General features: G+C 33.3%; 1 long non-coding RNA gene across 1 annotated transcript; it reads right to left on the reverse strand.

Moving 5' to 3' along the window:
- Positions 1–210: 210 nt before the first annotated feature.
- Positions 211–5,591, reverse strand: LOC149799570 (uncharacterized). Its single transcript, XR_016420913.1, has 3 exons — positions 5,423–5,591; positions 3,318–3,432; positions 211–2,532 (listed from the first exon to the last, which is right to left on the reverse strand). It is a non-coding gene; the product is annotated as an uncharacterized LOC149799570 (long non-coding RNA).
- Positions 5,592–16,383: the final 10,792 nt, after the last annotated feature.

Here is a 16,383-nt window from a genome sequence, read left to right on the forward strand (position 1 = left end):
AAAATATCCAATATCTCAACTTTTAAAGGAATCAAAACGCTAAAAGGTAGGTGATGTGTATGTGTGTATGTATGTATATATATATATATATATATATATATATATATATATATATATATATATATATATATATATATATATATATATATATATATATATATATATATATATATATAAAGAGAGGAATGTGTGAGATAAACATAAGATATTCAGTCCTAAAATCACGCAAAGTTTGTTTGATACAGAATAACCAGCCAGTACCATAGCCTCAAATAAAACAGCTGCTGGTCTCTTTTCACAACAGGTGGATATTTTGTCTTTAAGATAAAAAAGTTGGTAAGACATCAGTGTTTACATGTTCAATAACATAATTCCTTCTAAATCTACAGATCTCATTCCCGTGCAAAGATAATGGCAGCAATATTTTAACAAAGTTTCAATGTTAAATTCATCTGATTGATTATTGATGCTAGATCCACAGAGGAGTTTACATACATTACTAATTATTTAGTGGTGGTTGATGTATGGAGAAAGTTCAAAGATAAGTGAAGAAAAGTAAGAAGTGTATTAAATTAAAGTTAATGAAATTATTGAGTCAGCCTTTCGATTTTCAAAATGGCATTAATACTGCATTATTATACAGAAATTAATTTTGTGAAGACTGCAATGAACCTATCATAAGATTTAGCGGAGAATATATTAGGGATAGTGGTGTTCAAATCAAGACTTTTCCAGGAAAAGCATTAAACGTTTTAATTTGAATAAAGGATATGTGGCCATTATAAGCAAAAGAAGCCACCCCACGTTTGAACTCGAACCCCGCTACAAACAATCATAGATTTTCCGGTGCGATAAAATATATTCTAATGCAAAAAATATGACAAAAGATAGCTAATGTCAGATGAATCTAACACACCATATCTTTATTCCGGAAATAATGGACTTAAAGGGGTCAATGAAATGCAGGGAGTCAATAACAGGTCGGACTTAAGGGGGTCAGCAATAAATTCAGTCTAGGAGAGGCACACGAAGCGTCATATTTTGCAATTCAGTGAAACCTTCGAATGAGAGCGTAATTTATCAACAAATAAAGAATTATTTCTCTGTCATCTCAACTTTGTGGATAGGGGAAGAGCACGAGAGAATCACACTAGGTATGCTCAAATATATTTCAAAAATACTTCTCTTAAAACCGATGTTTGAGCTACCATACATTGTCATTTTTTATGATTCGTTAAATAATTTCTTGATCTAGTGAATATATTTCATTGGGACAATCGCCAAGAAAAAAGAATGAATTTAACATTAAAAAGTGACAAATCTAATCTATTAAAACTGGTTCATATATTAGATCAAATTTGGTTTGCATTAAACGATGATTAATCATCACAGTCAGGTTCTATAGTGTAAACATTATCAATAACTATCATATGAATTTAACATAAATTTTGTTTATATGTTATTATTAGTCAGGGATCTAACATGAAAACGTGATTTTCAAATAAGGTATTCACGTTATTTCTATCCAATCAAAGCCTCTGTCACTGTGCATCTTTTTGAATTTCTCGCGTTATTCATGCCACTTTGACCAAATATCACACAGAAACGTTGCTTATCAGAGAGTGTTCTACTGGAAGGAGAAACAACAAATACTAGTTATGCACTTTTTGGGTCGTTATTTTGAGTACTTTTTGGGGTTAAAATCTACCATGTTAAATACAAGTTTGAAAACATCTCAGATTTTCATGCCTTAATATACTTTTTCCCAAGCGCTTTAGCATTCATGTTTTCTATTGCACCTATTCGTCCTCCAGTGTATTGATATTTTCTTGCGAAACACGTGGCTTTTTGTTTGCTGGGATCTTGTCAATATAACTCGTACACAGCTAGGACAACTCTGACATGCTTACCATCGTTTGGCAATACTGAAAATGATTTGTCGGTCGCTTTAACATCAACCTTAACGATTGGAAATTGCATATAGGTTGGTGTCCAGAACAAAAAAGTGACAGCATATCTGATAATATCTTAATAAGAGAGACCACGATTTATGCACGTAACCTATATAGAACAGAACAGAACAAAAGTTTTATCAAAAACATTAAACATCAGGCCACACATAAGTGGCATAAGAGAATACCACAACTGCAACTTTATTGTAAGGCGATGCAACTAACATATTGAGATACAAATCACATCATAGATCAAAATCTACAATCATATCAAAACTAAACGAAGGTTCTGCAGTTTTTTTCTCTGGTGGTGCTTCTGTAAGTTCTACAGGTTCTAGCGATAATATATTTCCGAAACCATTTTCTCCAGCATCTGTGATAGTTAGTGGTGTCATCTGCTGAAAGTCATCATCACTTTCCACAAGGCTGTCTTAAGGTCGGTCCTCTTTGGTTAAAACTGTTCCAGGTGCAACAACTTGTTGTCTGTCAGCATCATCGTCATCATCATCTCTAAAGACGCTTGCTTCAGAATTGATCTCCACAAATTTTGAGCCTTGTGTGCCTTCGACTCTCTCTCGTCCTGGAGTGTTAAGAAACAGTGAACATTCATTAATAGTGCTCATGGAAAATAACACCACTCGGCAATTCTGTATAAAATTATCAACTGGGTTATTAAATGATAAAGGTAGCAATAAACAGTGTATTCTTTGTGTTAGTGTTTAATACCGCCTCGAAACAATAATGTTGGTATTTAACAACCATCATTGCATAGGCTATTAACTGACAGGCAAGAACGGACTTTAAATTATAGTCGTGAGCGTGTATTCTGACAATACGGTAGCTGTGGACGTTGTTTAACAAGATTACGAACTCGTCAATCACAGCTCTGGAATAGCTCATTAGTTTAATTTGGATAGGTAAAGTAGACATCAAAATCATTTGAAGTTAGGTAGAATGGCAAATCAAGGATAACAAGTGTCGATCAAATCAAATTAATTACAAATTGCTGCCTTGAACAGAAATATATAAACCATTAAATATTATTGGTTATTATACGATCAGCGAGAATTTTCATTGGGGGTCGCGGATGGCTGAGTGATCTAATGTGCTCGTTTTTACAGATGACTGTTATCTCTTCTCTGTCACAGCTCGATCAGCGTTTTCACGTGAGAATGTTTGCCAATAGCTTCCAGTGATTTGTCCAGTTCTTCCTCCACCAAAATACTGGAACATAGTTATGATACATTACATGAAATCATTTAAAGATCTCGGATCTGAACCCAACCAAGTTATTTTAAAGGGTCTGCTATTAAAAAAGAATAGCAACATAGAGACAAATGGGAAGAAAACGTTTGATGACCTTACCTTACACAAATATTTGGATGCAGTTCCCCATGGATCCAAGTATAGTCCAAGGGCACCTGTAACATAACATCCCTTACAAGCACCAAAATTCAGGTGAAGCAGTGTGCATTCCAATCTAAAATAAAAGGGTGAAACATGTAAATCATATAGATACATCCAATTCATATTTCTCCTACATATGAAGTTAACAATAAATGACTTAAGTATGGCTCAAAAATATCCAAACCAAACAAAAGCACTGTTGCATCAATTTTGAAACCTATTAAACTTTACTGTAAGAAATTATTAAAACACTTTTACTAACAATTGCATTAAGAATGAGGGCTAATGTAATATGCACATATCATCTTTTATGTTCATAAACAAGCACTGAAAGTTGGAATGTCATATATGTGGTAAAGGGAGATAACTGAATGATATACAAAAGGTGTGGTAATTGTATTTCCTCCAGTATATTATCCATGCTATAGTAATTAGTTCATAAAACATGAATTATAATGCATACAATTAAATTATCAAACAAAGAAATTATCGATAAAGAACCTAAAATTTAAGCTTCCATATTTAAGAGTGATTTAAGTTTGTTGTCTCAGATGATGAGGCTGTTTTACATCGCATAGTTCATATTCTCTGGAATGAACGGCCTTGTGTAAGCATGGAAATATGATGCCACGCAATTTTGGATTTTTATGATGGGATGCAATGTTTGAAGAACAGTGTGGACTTGAACAGAATGAATGGGCGAGAACGTGTACAAAAAGGGAGGAATATTGCATGACAATTAAAAGGAAACTGGGAAGGAATGCGATATCTCTAATAAATTACCTAACATTACTCATGCCAGAATATCCTATTTGATGCAAAGTGATCTACAACAACTGAACCACCTTCCTTCAGCCGTAGAATGTTTTCTATCCTGGTTTATCGCATGCCTTACAGGAAGTAGATACTTGCTTTTTATACATGATTTACGATCTTTTGCAGCTTAAGTAGTCAATATGTGGCCAAAATCATGCAGCTGGTTCCACTGACATAACGTTATCAGGTCATACATCTCTTTGTCTGCCATACATTAGAACTAGTTTCAAAAGTAGTCCAAAGAACATGCAAAGGCTGATTAAATGTTTTCTCTATTTTAGTTATGTGTACATTTTCGAATCATGAACTTAAATGAAACGTAGTAATACAAATTTCTACCCTAATAAAAATGCGTATGAAAATTGTTGATCCACTATTGCCACTGAATAGAAACGAACTTTACAAAAATGTTGAATCCAAATTTATATGAAGATTTCAAAAGCAAATTGAGACCATATATTGAAAACTAACATAAATCCCATGATAAATTAATTCATTGACAGTCCTCGAAAGTTTTAGTAATACTTACAAAAACAATATTGATATAAATGGTGTCATAACCTAATAATAATACTGCAATTCAGTAGGGTTCACATGCAAAGGTAGCCCTTCGTAGTATACTGCGGAAGGGCTTGAAATATAGTCTCTATCGTTATCTAAATGCATTTAAATGCAATAGAGATCGATTCATTAACATAATGTCATTAGAATAAGCATTTTGCTGTTTATCAGATCAGAGGCATTATCTGTTCAGATTGTTTCTGAGAGATCTATTTTATTGCAATATTTTTGGCAGGTTGCAAGTAATGCTCATCATTGGAAATAATAACACGTCTTGATTTTTTATTCATGAACGAGAGAGAATTGTGTAAAGGACAGTATTTCCAGCAATAGTGACTTTCTGGCTCCTCACTAGATCTATAGTCCACACAAGCAACTTCCTGAAAACAAGCATCATTTGTTTGCAAACATGTACTGGACACATAATTGATATGCTAATGTTAATACATTAAACACTTTCAGATATATACACTGTAGAATACGTAGCTTAAGTAGACCATTGCAACTGGGCTCAAAGTACCTGAACATTAGAAGATGTATTCAAAATAGCATCTTTAAAGATCATTAGCTATAAGCAAAGTTATTAGAAATCTGTGTTTTAGTCATACATTAAATAATGAATTGATTATACAGCTATTACAGCTGGAAATAAAACATTTTTTATTTAGTATGAGTATAAAAATTACCTAAAACGTGTCTTCATAAGGCAGCTTGAATACGTAGCGGAAATGGGCCTGATGCGTGCGATCTTGTGACAGAACACTCCTCAAACTTTAGGGAAGTTCTAGATTCGAGCAACTGTCCGGCTTCAGATGTTTCCAACAGTAACATAAAATAATACTTAAAATGCACCAAAGTTACGAAACTATGTAATTGCTAAACTCACTCACTCTCTCTCTCTCTCTCTCTCTCTCTCTCTCTCTCTCTCTCTCTCTCTCACACACACACACACACACACATACACGAACGCGCATCCGGCAGCTTGCATTCTGATAAACTGGGGTTGTAGTATAGACAAGTGATTTGAATTACAAAAAGGCTTAGATCTGTAATGTCGAACACATACACACATATAGCTACTATTATATATATATATATATATATATATATATATATATATATATATATATATATATATATATATATATATATATATACATACATATATATATACATATATATATATATATATATATATATATATATATATATATATATATATATATATATATATATATAGTATGTATGCTGTCAAATTGATATAATGAGAGATTTATAAATATTTCTGATTAAAAGGAAACGAGGCTTCCCATTTAATGAAAAATTTACACAACGAGCGTTATTTCAAAGATACGGCTTACATACTATACACATAATTTATTTACGTCACATAAAATGTACACATACTTACATTTCCAGCGCAATTGAGATTGACCACAAGCAACTGTGTATTGACGAAAGAATGAACTCTACACAGCCCTGTACAGTGTTTCCGCTACAAAATGTAGTTCTTAGACTTTTGCGAATAATAATTTATATCCCTGGAAAAATTAGGTAAAAATATTTTTAAAAAATATGAACTTACGGTTTTATAGAATCAAATCCAAAATTAATCAAAGAACACATTTTTTGAAGTCCTAATAACAAGATGTTCTAATGGTTTCAAGTTCGAGTCCCGACGAAGAATCCAAGATGTAAGACGATGACGTATGCTGTAATGTTGAAGTCTACAGTTCCTTGTAGAAACAGGAAATATCACTCCGGATTTGAAAATATGAATACATTTTTATAAAAGCTGTCCTTGTTCAACAATTTCATATGACAAACGTATTTTCAAGGGAAGAAAGAATTAATCCTTTTGAATCCAAGTAATTTGAAATAACTCCAAACAGCACAACATACAACTTCCAGTGTGAGAACCCAACTAACACTGAGAATAGCTCTCCAAAACAAAGGTTATATCATATTCAAAAACGCAAAAAGGGGTCACGTGATCATGTTCCAAAACCTCGCCGAAGTTATGCACTTCTTAAAGATCAGGCATACCCAGTGTGGGCCCGACGAAAACAAATCATTTTACCCTAAGAATAAAAAAACAACAAACTGTTTACATCTTAAACGTAGTCCCATCATGACCTCGACAACAACCAAGGATTTTAAATAAAAATGGAACTTATTTACATGGTTGCTACTAATTTTGAATTAAGATCAGGATCTAGATCAACAAATGGTGTTTACTAAACTAACAGTCAAGGTCAAACTATTTTCTGAAAAAGGTATCATCTCTAGTTAATAAATTTAGATTACAATAGCATGTAATGAAAAATAAAAGTTTAAAACTGAAAAACAATTAAATTAATATATATATATATATATATATATATATATATATATATATATATATATATATATATATATATATATATATATATATATATATATATATATATATATATATATATATATATATGATCAGATATAATTAAATCAAAAATACATAACACTTCTCCCATAAAGAAAAGATTTATATGATAAAGCTTTCTTTTTACCACAGACTATTTATACATGAGGTTAAACAGAACTCATATAAATTAGACACAGTGTACATGAAATGATACATTGTTATACACGGGAAAGTGCGTCTGCTATTAAATTAACTTTTCTCTTGATGTGTCTGATGTCAAGATTATATTCCTGTAACAACAAACTCAATCTTAGTAGTCTTGTTATTTTATTTTTCATCTTGCCGATGAAAGTAAGGGGGTCGTGGTCACTAAACACAATAATCGAAGAAGGAGCTGAACTTAGGTAAACTTCAAAAAAAAAATGTTGTAATGCCAATATCAAAGCCAAACAGTCCTTCTCGATTGTTGAATAATTTCTTTGGTGTTTATTTAATGTCTTAGAAAAGAGCACACTGGATGATCAATACAATATTAATCATCTTGAATCAAAACTGCTCCAACCCGACATCACTTGCATCAACAGACAGTTTAAATGATTGGCTGACATTTGGAGCTGTAAGAACTGGCGCGCTTTTAAATATGGATTTCAACTTGTCAAAAGCCTCCTGACATTTTTCAGTCCAAAAGATCTTGTTTTCTTACTCAATAAAGTTGTCAGAGGTTTAGCAATTATAGAAAAATTGGAAAACATTTTTCGATAGTATCCGGCCATACCTAAAACTCGCATCAGTTGCTTTTTATTAACAGGCAAGGGAAATTCAGAGATAGCATTTACCTTAGCATCTATACGTTTAACTTGTTCATGTCCCATGATGTGTCCTAGAAAAGTTACACTAGCATGGCATAACTCACTTTTAGATAAAATAATTGTCAAACATGCATTTATGAGTCTGTCAAAAAATTTCCGAATTGTTGCTAAATATTCTTTCCATGTGTCGTTGTAGATGATGCAAGCATCACAATTGTCTAGACCATCTAGACCAGAGGTAATCATATTCATGAGACGTTGAAATGTATTTGGCGATCCTTTCATCCCAAACGGAATTACTTTATATTGGTAAAGTCCATCTGGATTTACAAAGGTCGAAATTTCGTTTCCTTTTTCCGTTAATGGAAAATCCTTTCAGAAGTTCAAATTTGATGACATACTTGGCATTCCCGATCTTATCAATACAGTCATTGATTCTTGTAATGGGAATGAATCTGTTTGTGTCACACTATTCACTTTCCTTTAATCAGTGCACATATGGAAAGTTTTATCTGGTTTTGGAACAAGTATACATGGTGAACTCCAGTCACATTTGCTGGGCTCTATGTCATTTAAACTGCAGAATGGATGCCTTATCGAAAAAGTCTTTGATCTTGGAGAGGTCCGATGGACTCAATCATTGTGAACGATATCAGTTTATGAGATAGAAACCTGATTCTATGCCAGATCATAGATTCCTCAGGTATCTGTTTGCGTGCTCGACCAGAACTTGTGCAGATTACAGATACTGAACATATCAAATCAAAAGGCAAACGTGTTATCATCAAGTAATGAAAAAACACCTTGGGTTTTAAATCAGAATTACACACACACACACACACACACATGTCATAATAAAGATGACAATGTCATACCGAAGTTTTTTTACTGACATTGATCACTGACAGTCGCAAGTAACCTTTGAATAACGATTTAATCGGTTTTCAAATAGTTCGCAAGTTTGATATCTGTAACGACATCTCTATCATTCTTTACAACATATACAGGCGTCAAAGAAATTTATTATAAACATTTCAGCGATATATCTATATATCGCTGAAATGTTTATAATAAATTTCTTTGACGTCTGTATACATTTTAATAGAATGTGTTTCCACATTTCAAATGAAGTGTAAAATTAAATAAGGATGGATAGTTGCATAATTATAGAATATTAATTTTAGAAAATGTACTGAAAGTAGATAAGCTATTAAAGATTTTGTGGAAGTGAATAATTACTTAAGTTTATACTGTGTTCTGTTTCAACCAGTGTGCAAATTCTGATATCAAAGCAACACACAAACGTAGATCTTAGAAAAATTGAATGGAACAGAAACAAAATGAAAACTGCATACGCCCGGTCCAACAACTGGCTTCAGATAATGCCCAGATATATTCTAGCTAAAATGATCAGTACGTCTAAATGTATGGATTTATCTTGATATTGATGATACGATGACACATTTGGCTCTACACTGTTCGTAATTTCATTCACTAGGTAAACTTATTCATACAATAAAATCAGCAGAACTAAACGTCTCGTTCTTTATGTATTGATAATCGTAGAACCAGAAAGACTAATATCGCAAGAAACGAAAATTCGTTTTCCTTCTGCAATCATTACCAGTATTCGTTTATTGCCGTTTTCCTGAAAGTGTTTCGACCAAAATATATATGGATGATCGGAAATGAAAGAATTCCTTCCGTGTGCCTAATCGTTGACAGGTAATTAAAACAAAGCAACATAGAAACACACTTTATTTAAATATGTAAATGACGAGTTTAAATTAAGAATTAAATGAGTGTTTCTTATGATCCCATCCTTTGCATGTGAATATTGGTGATTCGTGACCACATTTTTGTATACGGAAGGAAACATAAACTGTAAAAATATGCTTCTAACTCTGAGCTCTCTCTCGGCAAAGTCTTTTTACATAATTGCACGTTTCTGGTGTTTCATTTGATTGCATGAAAATGGAATCAATGCATTCTCCAAATAACCGTCATTAAAAGTCAACCACTACGTCTTTGATCATCATCTGCACAACCGTCATCCAATTTGTCTGAGTGATAATGGACGTCAGCAAATGTTTGTCTCTAGTTTAATATTAACGGTAGCTTCTCTCAGATGCTGAGGTATGAGAGTGACCAGGAGGAAAGTTAACCGGACAAGAACTAATCTAAAACCTTGTTCAAAATACCCTCCTTGTCTCGTTAAGTTCACCGTCACTCGAGTATTGAAATTGTGTATAAAAGGCAGACAATATACCATACAAGAATGTTATATAACGCCAATTGGTGATATGAAACCCATTCAAATAAAAGAAAGTTTCATCTGTGGATTCGAGTTATACAGATTCTGTACTCGCACGGTACATACCTGCTATAGTGCGCATTATATCGACACAGCTGATATAGGAAGACTAGGGAAACGGGTATCATTGTATTTTGTCTGTAGACAATTTAAATATTGCTGTCATCGTAAGAAGAATTCATATAAAGTATGGTTTCCAGTTTATTATCATGTTTTTATCGTCATTACACATTGTTAAAGAAGACATACCCATTATACAAGATTTGAGGCAAAGGATGCTAACATCAAACGATTATTAAAATGGTATTTCCACCCAAATCAGATTTATGGATTAATATACCTATCAAAGTTTATCTCGTACAATAATTTTTCATTGGGAAAATGTATTCAGTGGGTGAAATTTACTGATACAATGGAGGGCAACATTCGGAAACCTCTAAAAGCAAAGATATAAGGCAAGCATGATTAGAATGAACACAATAACAGCTAACTGCAGTAACAAACTGGGTGTTGTCCTTCACGTCCGCGTAACAGAGTTTAAATCCTCTTTCAAGACAAACTTGGTATTCTTTTGTTGAGCTTGAAATAAGAAAGCTGAGCAAACTTAAGCCCTCTGCTATAGATATTTTTTAGCAACCGACTAAACAACATAAATACTATTACAACAATAGAAAGCCTTAATTCTTCTATAAAAAGAAATGCATTAAAAAAAGAAATAAGGATGAACGATGACTTACCAACAAAACCGAATTTATCAAAGACAATGCCGTGTGTAAACATGCATCTCCTTTGGAGACTTACCAACAAAACCGAATTTATCAAAGGCATTGCCACGGGTAGAAATGCCTCTCCCTTGGAGAAGGTATATGGGTGTAATCTGCCAAACACCAACAACTTGAAAAAATGTATAAACATAGAGAAATCTCAGTTCAAAGTTATTTTTTCAAAATTATTTGTCTTTACAGAACATACATAAACACCAATAATGGGTGAACAGGGAAGATACACATCAAAACTTTGCTATATCTATAGAAAAAAATGAGGGGATATTCCTAAAGTTCTTAATCAGCTCTATATGATGGGATAGGTCTGTGGGATATTCACAAATAAAGAAGTACATATTTTCAGGTCAAGTTCCAAGTGTGTGCGTGTTTTGAAAAGTGGCATAATTTAAACAGAAGCTTTTCTCGTGACACTGATAAAGTGTAGAGCCTGTGCAAGTGTCATAAAACAAAAGTCACATAACTTCATATGGCTTGTAGGCATTTTGACCTTAGAAAATGTGAAGTATCCCAAACCATTACCATAAACAGAAGTAGAATATAGGGGTGTGATAGTTGTTGTTTAGATAAATCCAGTAAACTTTAAAACACTCCTGCTCTGTCTTTTACTTTGGTCTTACTAGAGATTACCTTTGTACTGTAGAATTAGCGGTAACAGCAAGGAATATCGTCGCTGCTGTCGATGAAGGAGAAGTTCTTTAAGAAAGGGATGTAGTATTTCTGTTAAAATACCAAATGAGGAAACACGAATGTTAAATCAGGTTTGGCATCGTGGTCAAAGATAAAGTGCATATGACAGAGAAGGAGACATCGTTGCCGAGCACGTGATTTTCTGGAGTGCTGTTGTTGAGCGGTCAGATCTGTTCTTGACAAGTACAGTCTCCAAAAGAAAGCTCTAACAAATATGAATCGAATATCCTTGTTCACTTGATCTACCTTTCTCTTATGCAACTCTTGGCCATGATTATCTTTGTTCACTACCTTAGACTTCTCCTCTCACCTTGATTTGCAATGAAACTTGTAGATATGATCATGTAATTACATTGGTAAGCTTTTGATGTCATTAGTTACAGTCCTATCATGAAACTTTCACTCCATTTCAGTCCATGTTAATTCCAAGGATGCTAACAGGGCAATGACCAAAAGAAAGCATACAAACTCTCACTCAGATATATCCCATATTTGTTTTAGCCACATTTAGGACAATTCTGAAGTAGATTCTACTTGTCAATCTTCGCCTAAAGGAACATTACGACGATGAATGCTATAAAGTCTAGAGAAGTATTTTTGAGCAGTTATCTTTCTATGAACCGATTTTTTTTAGAGACTGGTGTTTTATTTACGAAGCAATCCTGAGCCATCACGTGACAAGGAGCCTACTTAATGGTTTAAGAGGAATCAATATGGCTACGTAACGGAGTTCTTGTATTTGAAACATATTGTTTGAGTTGAGGAGACTAGTAAAAAAAAGGATTTTATGTGTCAAGCAGTGTATTGACGTTGGATAAATGGTTGGATCCCACTCTACATGCTGACTATAACTGTAATATTACTCCAGTGGTTAAAAATCAAGGTGATGAATTAGTACCTCGTGTGAAATGGTGTTGGACGATAGAGTTTGTAGATACTTTGAAAGCTAATACAGATTATGTGCTACAGGAATTGCTGATACCGCTGCATTTTCTAATATCAGTATGTTTTAAGATTATCATCGTCTGAAGTTTGTAAAAATACAAAAGATTCGTCACACAGAGAAAGGAGGTACACGCTGGTATCCTCTATGAAAGGTAAACAGATCTAATTCGTGTTATGCTAGCAAAGACAGTTCAAAGTTCAAAGATATTGTAGATGATTTCTTCAAGACAGCTGTTTTCGGTTATTGTGGTACAGCAGGAATGGATTTCACGCCATGTATTGGTGTGTTAGAAACCAGTGGAGCTACATAAATGAATGATTTGGGAAGTTATCGTCCTCTGCCGAAGATTGATTTCCGGAAACGTAGAGTTGGAACTTATCCATTCAATGTTCTTGACAATCCACCCGCCGACAGGAAAACATTATGCCCATGGGCTAGAATTGATAAGCTTGGTTACAGTTTTGCTACACACCGCGAAGTTAACTACCCGCTGTATATGTAGAAGTTAGGCGGGTATGGTGGTGGACAGGAATGTAACATTCATGAAGATCATTTCTTAGTTCAGACTCCACCTAATGAAGATAGTGACTATATGGTAGTGTGTGATCCAGACAGAACTCCGCAAAAAAGAAGACCTTACAGAGACGAATATTCTGATCAAGAAGACGAAGTGAGTTCCAGTAAAAGACCTGGGAGAACATGAGTGATTACAAATCAGGTGATGAACTTTTGGCTGATTATATTTCAACCAATGAATTTGTACAAAATACTGGTGTTTTTTTATTTGAGAAATAATCCTGAGCTGTTTCATGATTTAAGAAGAATCAATATGGATATGGTACAGAGTTTTTATATTTAAAGCCAGTGGGTTGGAATTATGATAGTGCTGGAATATCCCACATACCTGTCCCAGCTGATTAAGAACTTTAGGAATATCCCATCATTTTTTATATAGAAATATCAAAGCTTTGATGTGTATTTTCCCTGTTCACCCATTATTAGTGTTTAGGTATATTCCCTAAAGACAAACAATTTTGAAAAAATAATTTTGAATTGAGATTTCTCTCAGTTTATACATATTTTCAAGTTGTTGGTGTTTGGCGGATTACATCCACATACCTTCTCCAAGGGAGAGGCACTTCTACGCATGGCATTGGCTTTGATAAATTCGGTTTTCTTGGTTAGTCATCGTTCATCTTTATTTCGTTTTTAAATGCATTTCTTTTTATAGAAGATTTAAGGCTTTCTATTGTTGTAATGGTATTTATTTTGTTTAGTCGGTTGCTAAAAATATATATAGCAAAGGGCTTAAGTTTATTCAGTTTTCTTTTTTCAAGCCCTACAAAAGAATATCAAGTTTGTCTTGAAAGACGATTTAAACTCTAAGTTACGCGGACGTGAAGGACAACACAAAGTTTGTTACTGCAGTTAGGTGTTATTGTGTTCATTCTAATCATGCTTGCCTTATATCTTTGTGTTTTAGAGGTCATATTTCTTCTTAAGTAAATACATGCACCAATAGACAGACAGCTTGGAGCATCACCCTTGAGGTTCACTGAACGTTAGCTTTTTTCCTCATACAAACCCCAGATTCACAAGTTTGAAAGAAAAAAAAACAAACAAAAAAAGCATGCCACTGACCGATGTGAATGTGAGTGTGTATGTTAAAATGTTTAAGTGAGATAAAAAGAAATTGTCAGTTTCAAAATGCGAACCAGTACTGTGACCGTTCAGTAGTTGATGTGGCAAGAAGAAATGGTACAATACACAACAGAGTGATTTAGGTGCAAATTCCAGTATGTCTGCACGGCAATGGTAACAGCGCAAGAGCGTAGGCATTATCTTGTCACACTGCCTTGGAACAAAACAATGCATCACTCGTTGTAAGCCATTTCATTGGCTAGACTTATTGCCTTATCGCGTTTGCTTTGAATTGACTTCAGTAACTCTTCACACACTGACGAAGATAATAGGCCATGTTTTTTTTTTAAAAAAGTTAAACCAATGCACGAACAATCGTACCATTTGCGATCCATGGAAATTGTGTCAATCTTATTGCAAAATGCATCAAGGAATGTTTAATTGTACTATTCTGTAAGAACGTTTTAGTCGCATTCGTCATCAGTTCACTCTGGTGATATATTTCAAAATAATTGATTTTTCCTATGGATTTGATTTTCTAAGTGGAATGTGTGTTTCTTTGAAACTTTCTTAGGGAAAATATAAAATAGAAAACAAACATCCGAGGTGGACGCTCTAACCACTAAGCCACCGGAGCGATAAGACTATGCATGGTAATCATTAAGAGAGAGTTGTCTGTGATATTTAATATTTCATTTTATTTTACAAATAAAGAAAGTTCTTCTATGCATGGTTGATAACTTCTTAAATTTATAAAGGTCTAAGGGCTAGAAGAACAGGAAATAAACTTCATGATTTAGTGGTCTAATGATGCAAAATGTTTTACAATATGTGAGTACCAATACTATTTCTCAACTTTTCTTTTAAAATAAATTTATAAATTGTTTGAAATTTCACTCCTGTCTTCTTCAAAATTGGATTATATTGGTATATTCAGAAAATAGCTCTAGTTTTCTAGTTTTCTCAAGGCATTGAAAATAACATGATAAAATAATAGAACATAACCTTGACACAGTAAAAGAAAGCATAATATAAATAGGTTATATATATATATATATATATATATATATATATATATATATATATATATATATATATATATATATATATATATATATACATATATATATATATATATATATATATATATATATATATATATATATATATATATATATATATATATATATATATATATATATGACTGTATTGCGCATGTCAGGTAATGAAAGCTTAACCTCGTTTTGCTGACCAGTCGTGAATATGCATTTCATATTTAGCTACATTTCCGTAAAGAATCACATTCAATTTGCACATGTGGTACCAATTATGGTACTTACGGTACATGGTTGCTATTGTTTAAGACTTTTTCTATTGAAGACCTAACTCAAATGACCCTTCCCCACTTTGTAACTATAGGAATCTTTAACTGACGTGCCACCATTACTATGTGCGTATGGAGGGTGTGTGTGTAGGATATTTGTTAATTTTATTGAAAACTGTTAATGCACATGATATCGTTTTAGATATCAATCAAAACACCACGTGGTTTATTACCTACACATTAATTCATGCAATTATCTTGGCTATGAAAGTAAGGCCTTCTTATCAGCATACGTTCGACATGACCAATACACAAAATCCTGACAAATAAAAGGTGCGAGGATATTTTACACTCAGATATGATACATATCTCGACAGTAATTGACTCCTTGAGTAAAGTCACTATCAGATACGCTGGAGCCTCAGTGGTATTAATTTCACGGTGTGGTAGACAAGCAAGGAAGTGATGCTGTGGACGAAATACCATTTTCGATAAGGCATCCTAGGATACATTTTCAAAGAAATTAATCATGCAGACACTGTCAAAAGGACCTCTTTCTTCCGTTTTGTTTCGAATAGATTTTTTAATATTTTCTGTATAACTAAAACTAGATTGTTTCAATTGGCATTCTGCCGTAGGACCAACTTTAAAATCCATCATTTGTCTAACAATATGCTCACTGATGGCGTGGTCTGAAGTTGGGTTCAGATTAAAAACAAAACAAAACAAACACAACA

This window comes from Sinohyriopsis cumingii, chromosome 5, assembly GCF_028554795.1.
Source record: "Sinohyriopsis cumingii isolate HCF-2022 chromosome 5, ASM2855479v2, whole genome shotgun sequence".
NCBI lineage: Eukaryota > Metazoa > Mollusca > Bivalvia > Unionida > Unionidae > Sinohyriopsis > Sinohyriopsis cumingii.